At 40.6% G+C, this 10,169-nt stretch overlaps 4 non-coding genes across 4 annotated transcripts; all 4 read right to left on the reverse strand.

Annotated features, from left to right (window-relative positions):
- Window positions 1-73: 73 nt before the first annotated feature.
- trnal-uag lies at window positions 74-155 on the reverse strand. The gene has a single exon. It is a non-coding gene; the product is annotated as a tRNA-Leu (tRNA).
- A 1,942-nt stretch (window positions 156-2,097) lies between these two features.
- Window positions 2,098-2,179, reverse strand: trnal-uag. Its single transcript has one exon. It is a non-coding gene; the product is annotated as a tRNA-Leu (tRNA).
- Window positions 2,180-4,123: 1,944 nt separating this feature from the next.
- On the reverse strand, window positions 4,124-4,205 carry trnal-uag. The gene has a single exon. It is a non-coding gene; the product is annotated as a tRNA-Leu (tRNA).
- Window positions 4,206-6,153: 1,948 nt separating this feature from the next.
- Window positions 6,154-6,235, reverse strand: trnal-uag. Its single transcript has one exon. It is a non-coding gene; the product is annotated as a tRNA-Leu (tRNA).
- Between the last annotated feature and the right edge of the window lie 3,934 nt (window positions 6,236-10,169).

Genomic DNA, 10,169 nt, shown 5'->3' on the forward strand with positions numbered 1-10,169 from the left:
CTGTGTGAGAAGCCTATTCAATTGTCATTCTCTTAAGTGACAGAAAGAAACTCCTTGTTATTCCAAGGAAGAATGGCAGTGGTGGGATTTGAACCCACGCCTCCACAGAGACTGGAGCCTAAATCCAGCGCCTTAGACCACTCGGCCACACTACCCACAAGTGCAAAGAAAAAGGTCACCATTTCGGCCAAACCTTGAACAAGTCAGAACAACATTATTGGCCTTCAGCAGCTTCTTGAAATTGGTTGGAAATCATGCTACCACCAATGATTTGCCATGTGTTCATCGTGCTGCTCTAATACTGATCTCATTCAAAACCTTTCTGTGCAGAACACATGGCAAAGGCGGTTAAAGTCCATGGTTGAGTGCCAATCCCTCTGCTTTGGGGTAAATCATTTTTGACCAAGAAAATAAGGTCAGGCCACACACATGTCAAGAAGATGTATTCCAACCGAGCATTTTGAAATGATGACATAAAACACATTTTAGCATATCTATATGCTGTTTTCTTTTGTATTTCTTAAAATCTTCATGTTAATCTCAACAAAAACCCTTTGTTGTTGTGAAGGGACTAACATTGAGTGTACTGGAGAATGTGAGCAGTGACAGCACTACTTCTCTAATGCTTCGCTAGGCAAGCACATCACATTTAGAGCTATCCATCCGTCCATTTTCTAACACGTCTATCCCTTGTGGGGTCGCTAGGGGTGCTGGTGCCTATCTCCAGCTGTCAATGGGCGTGAGGCGGGGTACACCCTGGACAGGTTGCCAGTCTATCGCTGACATTTAGAGCTAAATACCCTTAAACTAACTTTTCCACACTACCAAGTGGATCCAGCCCTGCACATGAATAGCATCAATAGTTTCTATGGTGGATTTCTAGAATCCTTTCATGGTATGCTCTGCTCGGTTTACCACCAAGAGGGTTGCCAAAATATTTAGGAATAATGTTGCATTCCATTTGCAGTTGGAAATCCCGGTTTCCGATGAAAACATCAAATGTAACACCAGCTATAGTCAGACTTTCCTATCCGAAAGTCAGCTACAGTTTTTAAGGCTGATTTTCGGATCCAATATGGTAGTTTTTCACATAAACAACAGTAAGCTGTGAAAAAGATATTTATTTTACAAGATACACTTGTAAGAATGCTTCTAAAATCACTGATACATGTAGCGGGTGCAACTCGGAACCGAAGAAATTAAAAGTGGTGTTTGCATTTGGAAAGTACAACTTCAAAGAATGTTTATAAGAGGTACTACAAAGAAAACAACAGCCTTCCTGGCCATGGCCATTTTGGAATGCTAACCTTTTGTTTTTAGTTGACAATCTTGAATTCTGTGACAGTGTTAACTCAAACGCTTTTTACTCGGGTTTACCTACTTCCCAGCTCCTATTTTTCAATTGCAAGGAAAAAGGAATTCAACATAAGGACTGGAGTAATCGGATCCCACACCCATGCATATCCTCTGTGGTAAGAAATACCAAGAGTACTATGAAAAGTTGTTTTAACTATGCTATTTAAGAGGACATTTTCAAACTGTGTAAATCAAGTTGAAAAGGAAAACAATTTTGGTATGTCCTTTCATTTCATGTTTCCTTCAAAAAAACAACAACATAATTCCTGATGCATTTATTTGTGTTCGATGCAAAATCAACTGTTAGACTCTTGCTATTTTCTAATAAACTTTCTGTGAGGATTTAGGAGTGTAAAAGGTCAGTTAAGTCAAGAACAAAGGTTTTTGGATTAAACAACTGCGACGTGTCACCATGGCCTTCTTGTACCCAAAACACCTAGACAGCGGTTTAGGTGCATCAAGTTTTGGGTTATGGGCCCAGCAAACTCCCGTTGTACCACTCGGCTTTCCCTGTAGCCCAAGTGGAATCTTGTAAGGTTTAGCTTGCTTCTTGTGTTTTTGGGCTAGCTGATGAAATGAGAGAACAAGTGAGAGAAGCAAGATGTGTTGAGAAGTTTGTTCACTTCCTGGCAGATGTAAACGCAAAAGACTGGCCAACATTATGCCATCTGTGTGAGAAGCCTATTCAATTGTCATTCTCTTAAGTGACAGAAAGAAACTCCTTGTTATTCCAAGGAAGAATGGCAGTGGTGGGATTTGAACCCACGCCTCCACAGAGACTGGAGCCTAAATCCAGCGCCTTAGACCACTCGGCCACACTACCCACAAGTGCAAAGAAAAAGGTCACCATTTCGGCCAAACCTTGAACAAGTCAGAACAACATTATTGGCCTTCAGCAGCTTCTTGAAATTGGTTGGAAATTATGCTACCACCAATGATTTGCCATGTGTTCATCGTGCTGCTCTAATACTGATCTCATTCAAAACCTTTCTGTGCAGAACACATGGCAAAGGCGGTTAAAGTCCATGGTTGAGTGCCAATCCCTCTGCTTTGGGGTAAATCATTTTTGACCAAGAAAATAAGGTCAGGCCACACACATGTCAAGAAGATGTATTCCAACCGAGCATTTTGAAATGATGACATAAAACACATTTTAGCATATCTATATGCTGTTTTCTTTTGTATTTCTTAAAATCTTCATGTTAATCTCAACAAAAACCCTTTGTTGTTGTGAAGGGACTAACATTGAGTGCACTGGAGAATGTGAGCAGTGACAGCACTACTTCTCTAATGCTTCGCTAGGCAAGCACATCACATTTAGAGCTATCCATCCGTCCATTTTCTAACACGTCTATCCCTTGTGGGGTCGCTAGGGGTGCTGGTGCCTATCTCCAGCTGTCAATGGGCGTGAGGCGGGGTACACCCTGGACAGGTCGTCAGTCTATCGCTGACATTTAGAGCTAAATACCCTTAAACTAACTTTTCCACACTACCAAGTGGATCCAGCCCTGCACATGAATAGCATCAATAGTTTCTATGGTGGATTTCTAGAATCCTTTCATGGTATGCTCTGCTCGGTTTACCACCAAGAGGGTTGCCAAAATATTTAGGAATAATGTTGCATTCCATTTGCAGTCGGAAATCCCGGTTTCCGATGAAAACATCAAATGTAACACCAGCTATAGTCAGACTTTCCTATCCGAAAGTCAGCTACAGTTTTTAAGGCTGATTTTCGGATCCAATATGGTAGTTTTTCACATAAACAACAGTAAGCTGTGAAAAAGATATTTATTTTACAAGATACACTTGTAAGAATGCTTCTAAAATCACTGATACATGTAGCGGGTGCAACTCGGAACCGAAGAAATTAAAAGTGGTGTTTGCATTTGGAAAGTACAACTTCAAAGAATATTTATAAGAGGTACTACAAAGAAAACAACAGCCTTCCTGGCCATGGCCATTTTGGAATGCTAACCTTTTGTTTTTAGTTGACAATCTTGAATTCTGTGACAGTGTTAACTCAAACGCTTTTTACTCGGGTTTACCTACTTCCCAGCTCCTATTTTTCAATTGCAAGGAAAAAGGAATTCAACATAAGGACTGGAGTAATCGGATCCCACACCCATGCATATCCTCTGTGGTAAGAAATACCAAGAGTACTATGAAAAGTTGTTTTAACTATGCTATTTAAGAGGACATTTTCAAACTGTGTAAATCAAGTTGAAAAGGAAAACAATTTTGGTATGTCCTTTCATTTCATGTTTCCTTCAAAAAAAACAACAACATAATTCCTGATGCATTTATTTGTGTTCGATACAAAATCAACTGTTAGACTCTTGCTATTTTCTAATAAACTTTTCTGTGAGGATTTAGGAGTGTAAAAGGTCAGTTAAGTCAAGAACAAAGGTTTTTGGATTAAACAACTGCGACGTGTCACCATGGCCTTCTTGTACCCAAAACACCTAGACAGCGGTTTAGGTGCATCAAGTTTTGGGTTATGGGCCCAGCAAACTCCCGTTGTACCACTCGGCTTTCCCTGTAGCCCAAGTGGAATCTTGTAAGGTTTAGCTTGCTTCTTGCGTTTTTGGGCTAGCTGATGAAATGAGAGAACAAGTGAGAGAAGCAAGATGTGTTGAGAAGTTTGTTCACTTCCTGGCAGATGTAAACGCAAAAGACTGGCCAACATTATGCCATCTGTGTGAGAAGCCTATTCAATTGTCATTCTCTTAAGTGACAGAAAGAAACTCCTTGTTATTCCAAGGAAGAATGGCAGTGGTGGGATTTGAACCCACGCCTCCACAGAGACTGGAGCCTAAATCCAGCGCCTTAGACCACTCGGCCACACTACCCACAAGTGCAAAGAAAAAGGGTCACCATTTCGGCCAAACCTTGAACAAGTCAGAACAACATTATTGGCCTTCAGCAGCTTCTTGAAATTGGTTGGAAATCATGCTACCACCAATGATTTGCCATGTGTTCATCGTGCTGCTCTAATACTGATCTCATTCAAAACCTTTCTGTGCAGAACACATGGCAAAGGCGGTTAAAGTCCATGGTTGAGTGCCAATCCCTCTGCTTTGGGGTAAATCATTTTTGACCAAGAAAATAAGGTCAGGCCACACACATGTCAAGAAGATGTATTCCAACCGAGCATTTTGAAATGATGACATAAAACACATTTTAGCATATCTATATGCTGTTTTCTTTTGTATTTCTTAAAATCTTCATGTTAATCTCAACAAAAACCCTTTGCTGTTGTGAAGGGACTAACATTGGTGTACTGGAGAATGTGAGCAGTGACAGCACTACTTCTCTAATGCTTCGCTAGGCAAGCACATCACATTTAGAGCTATCCATCCGTCCATTTTCTAACACGTCTATCCCTTGTGGGGTCGCTAGGGGTGCTGGTGCCTATCTCCAGCTGTCAATGGGCGTGAGGCGGGGTACACCCTGGACAGGTTGCCAGTCTATCGCTGACATTTAGAGCTAAATACCCTTAAAACTAACTTTTCCACACTACCAAGTGGATCCAGCCCTGCACATGAATAGCATCAATAGTTTCTATGGTGGATTTCTAGAATCCTTTCATGGTATGCTCTGCTCGGTTTACCACCAAGAGGGTTGCCAAAATATTTAGGAATAATGTTGCATTCCATTTGCAGTCGGAAATCCCAGTTTCCGATGAAAACATCAAATGTAACACCAAGCTATAGTCAGACTTTCCTATCCGAAAGTCAGCTACAGTTTTTAAGGCTGATTTTCGGATCCAATATGGTAGTTTTTTCACATAAACAACAGTAAGCTGTGAAAAAGATATTTTATTTTACAAGATACACTTGTAAGAATGCTTCTAAAATCACTGATACATGTAGCGGGTGCAACTCGGAACCGAAGAAGAAATTAAAAGTGGTGTTTGCATTTGGAAAGTACAACTTCAAAGAATGTTTATAAGAGGTACTACAAAGAAAACAACAGCCTTCCTGGCCATGGCCATTTTGGAATGCTAACCTTTTGTTTTTAGTTGACAATCTTGAATTCTGTGACAGTGTTAACTCAAACGCTTTTTACTCGGGTTTACCTACTTCCCAGCTCCTATTTTTCAATTGCAAGGAAAAGGAATTCAACATAAGGACTGGAGTAATCGGATCCCACACCCATGCATATCCTCTGTGGTAAGAAATACCAAGAGTACTATGAAAAGTTGTTTTTAACTATGCTATTTAAGAGGACATTTTCAAACTGTGTAAATCAAGTTGAAAAGGAAAACAATTTTGGTATGTCCTTTCATTTCATGTTTCCTTCAAAAAAACAACAACATAATTCCTGATGCATTTATTTGTGTTCGATGCAAAATCAACTGTTAGACTCTTGCTATTTTCTAATAAACTTTCTGTGAGGATTTAGGAGTGTAAAAGGTCAGTTAAGTCAAGAACAAAGGTTTTTGGATTAAACAACTGCGACGTGTCACCATGGCCTTCTTGTACCCAAAACACCTAGACAGCGGTTTAGGTGCATCAAGTTTTGGGTTATGGGCCCAGCAAACTCCCGTTGTACCACTCGGCTTTCCCTGTAGCCCAAGTGGAATCTTGTAAGGTTTAGCTTGCTTCTTGTGTTTTTGGGCTAGCTGATGAAATGAGAGAACAAGTGAGAGAAGCAAGATGTGTTGAGAAGTTTGTTCACTTCCTGGCAGATGTAAACGCAAAAGACTGGCCAACATTATGCATCTGTGTGAGAAGCCTATTCAATTGTCATTCTCTTAAGTGACAGAAAGAAACTCCTTGTTATTCCAAGGAAGAATGGCAGTGGTGGGATTTGAACCCACGCCTCCACAGAGACTGGAGCCTAAATCCAGCGCCTTAGACCACTCGGCCACACTACCACAAGTGCAAAGAAAAAGGTCACCATTTCGGCCAAACCCTTGAACAAGTCAGAACAACATTATTGGCCTTCAGCAGCTTCTTGAAATTGGTTGGAAATTATGCTACCACCAATGATTTGCCATGTGTTCATCGTGCTGCTCTAATACTGATCTCATTCAAAACCTTTCTGTGCAGAAACACATGGCAAAGGCCGGTTTAAAGTCCATGGTTGAGTGCCAATCCCTCTGCTTTGGGGGTAAATCATTTTTGACCAAGAAAATAAGGTCAGGCCACACACATGTCAAGAAGATGTATTCCAACCGAGCATTTTGAATGATGACATAAAACACATTTAGCATATCTATATGCTGTTTTCTTTTGTATTTCTTTAAAATCTTCATGTTAATCTCAACAAAAAACCCTTTGCTGTTGTGAAGGGACTAACATTGAGTGCACTGGAGAATGTGAGCAGTGACAGCACTACTTCTCTAATTGCTTCGCTAGGCAAGCACATCACATTTAGAGCTATCCATCCGTCCATTTTCTAACACGTCTATCCCTTGTGGGTCGCTAGGGGTGCTGGTGCCTATCTCCAGCGTCAATGGCGTGAGCGGGGTACACCCTGGCAGGTCTTCAGTCTATCGCTGACATTTAAGCTAAATACCCTTAAACTAACTTTTTCCACACTACCAAGTGGATCAGCCCTGCACATGAATAGCATCATAGTTTCTATGGTGGATTTCTAGAATCCTTTCATGGTATGCTCTGCTCGGTTTACCACCAAGAGGGTTTGCCAAAATATTTAGGAATAATTGTTGCATTCCATTTGCGTCGGAATCCCGGTTTCGATGAAAACATCAAATGTAACACCAGCTATAGTCAGACTTTCCTATCCGAAAGTCAGCTACAGTTTTTAAGGCTGATTTCGGATCCAATATGGTAGTTTTCACATCAAACACCAGTAAGCTGTGAAAAAAGATATTATTTTACAAGAATAGACTTGTAAGAATGCTTCTAAAATCACTGATACATGTAGGGGTGCAACTCGGAAACCGAAAGAACTTAAAAGTGGTTTTTGCATTTGGAAAGTACAACTTCAACATATTTATAAGAGGTACTACAAAGAAAAAACAGCCTTCCTGGCCATGGCCATTTTGGAATGCTAACCTTTTGTTTTTAGTTGACAATCTTGAATTCTGTGACAGTGTTAACTCAAACGCTTTTTACTCGGGTTTACCTACTTCCCAGCTCCTATTTTTCAATGCAAGGAAAAAGGAATTCAACATAAGGACTGGAGTAATCGGATCCACACCCATGCATATCCTCTGTGGTAAGAAATTACCAAGAGTACTATGAAAAGTTGTTTAAACTATGCTATTTAAGAGGACATTTTCAAAACTGTGTAAATCAAGTTGAAAAGGAAAACAATTTTGGGTATGTCCTTTCATTTCATGTTTCCTTCAAAAAACAACAACTAATTCCTGAGTCATTATTTGTGTTTCGATACAAAATCAACTGTTAGACTCTTGCTATTTTCTAATAAACTTTTCTGTGAGATTAGGAAGTGTAAAAAGGTCAGTTAGTCAAGAACAAAGGTTTTGGATTAAACAACTGCGACGTGTCACCATGGCCTTCTTGTACCCAAAACACCTAGACAGCGGTTTAGGTGCATCAAGTTTTGGGTTATGGGGCCAGCAAACTCCCGTTGTACCACTCGGCTTTTCCTGTAGCCCAAGTGGAATCTGTAAGGTTTAGCTTGCTTCTTGGTTTTTGGGCTAGCTGATGAAATGAGAGAACAGTGAGAGAAGCAAGATGTGGTTGAGAAGTTTGTTCACTTCCTGGCAGATGTAAACGCAAAAGACTGGCCAACATTATGCCATCGTGTTGAGAGAAGCCTATTTCAATTGTCATCTCTTAAGTGACAGAAGAAAAACCCTTGTTATTCCAGGAAGAATGGCAGTGGTGGGATTTGAACCCACGCCTACCCCAGAGGAATGGAGCCTAAATCCAGCGCTTAGACCCACACTCGGCCACACTACCCACAATTGCAAAGAAAAAGGTCACCCATTTCGGCCAAACCTTGAACAAGTCAGAACAACATTATTGGCCTTCAGCAGCTTCTTGAAATTGGTGGAAATCATGCTACCACCAATGATTTGCCATGTGTGTTCATCGGGCTGCTCTAATACTGATCTCATCAAAAAACCTTTCTTGCAGAAAACACATGGCAAAGGCGGGTGGCGTTCAAAAGTCCATGGTTGAGTGCCAATCCCTCTGCTTTGGGGTAAATTCATTTTTGACCAAGAAAATAAAAGGTCAGGCCACCACATGTCAAGAAGATGTATTCCCAACCGAGCATTTTGAAATGATGACATAAAACACTTTTAGCATATCTATATGCTGTTTTCTTTTGTATTTCTTAAATCTCATGTTAATCTCAACAAAAACCCTTTGCTGTTGTGAAGGGACTAACATTGAGTGTACTGGAGAATGTGAGCAGATGACAGCACTACTTCTCTAAGCTTCGCTAGGCAAGCACATCACATTAGAGCTATCAATCCGTCCATTTCTAACACGTCTATCCTTGTGGGGTCGCTAGGGGGCTGCTGGTGCCTATCTCCAGCTGTCAATGTGGGGGAGGCGGGGTACACCCTGGACAGTTGCCAGGTTCTATCGCTGACATTTAGAGCTAAATACTTAAACTAACTTTTCCACACTACCAAGTGGATCCAGCCCTGCACATGAATAGAATCAATAGTTTCTATGGTGGATTTCTAGAATCCTTTATGGTATGCTCTGCTCGGGTTACCACCAAGAGGGTTGCCAAATATTTAGGAATAATGTTGCATCCATTTGCAGTCGGAAAATTCCCAGTTTCCGATGAAAACATCAAATGTAACACCAGCTATAGTCAGATGTTCCTATCCGAAAGTCAGCTACCGTTTTAAGGCGGATTTTCGGATCCAATATGGTAGTTTTCACATAAACAACAGTAGCTGTGAAAAGATATTTATTTTACAAGATACACTTGTAAGAATGCTTCTAAAATCACTGATACATGTAGCGGGTGCAAACTCGGAACCGAAGAAATTAAAAGTGGTGTCTTGTGTTGCTTTGCATTTGGAAAGTACAACTTCAAAGAATGTTATAAGACGGTACTACAAAAGAAAACAACAGCTTCCTGGCCATGGCCATTTTGGAATGCTAACCTTTTGTTTTTAGTTGACAATCTGAATTCTGTGACAGTGTTAACTCAACGCTTTTTACTCGGTTTACCTACTTCCCAGCTCCTATTTTTCAATTGCAAGGAAAAAGGAATTCAACATAAGGACTGAGAGTATCGGATCCCACACCCATGCATATCTCTGTGGTAAAAATACCAAGAGTACTATGAAAAGTTGTTTTAAAAATATGCTATTAAGAGGACATTTTCAAACTTGGTAAATCAAGTTGAAAAGGAAAACAATTTTGGTATGTCCTTCATTTCATGTTTCCTTAAAACCAACAACATAATTCCTGATGCATTTATTTGTGTTCGATGCAAAATCAACTGTTAGACTCTTGCTATTTTCTAATAAACTTTCTGTGAGGATTTAGGAGTGTAAAAGGTCAGTTAAGTCAAGAACCACGGTTTTTGGATTAAACAACTGGACGTGTCACCATGGCCTTCTTGTACCCAAAACACCTAGACAGCGGGTTTAGGTGCATCAAGTGTTGGGTTAGGGCCCAGCAAACTCCCGTGATACACTCGGTTTCCCTGTTAGCCCAAGGGAATCTTGTAAGGTTTAGCTTGCTTCTTGTGTTTTGGGCTAGCTGATGAAATGAGAGAACAGTGAGAGAAGCAAGATGTGTTTGAGAAGTTTGTTCCACTTCCTGGCAGATTAAACGCAAAAGACTGGCCAACATTATGCCATCTGTGTGAGAAGCCATTCAATTGTCATTCTCTTAAGTGAC

The sequence above is a fragment of the Fundulus heteroclitus genome, unplaced genomic scaffold (genome assembly GCF_011125445.2).
Source record: "Fundulus heteroclitus isolate FHET01 unplaced genomic scaffold, MU-UCD_Fhet_4.1 scaffold_246, whole genome shotgun sequence".
Lineage (NCBI taxonomy): Eukaryota > Metazoa > Chordata > Actinopteri > Cyprinodontiformes > Fundulidae > Fundulus > Fundulus heteroclitus.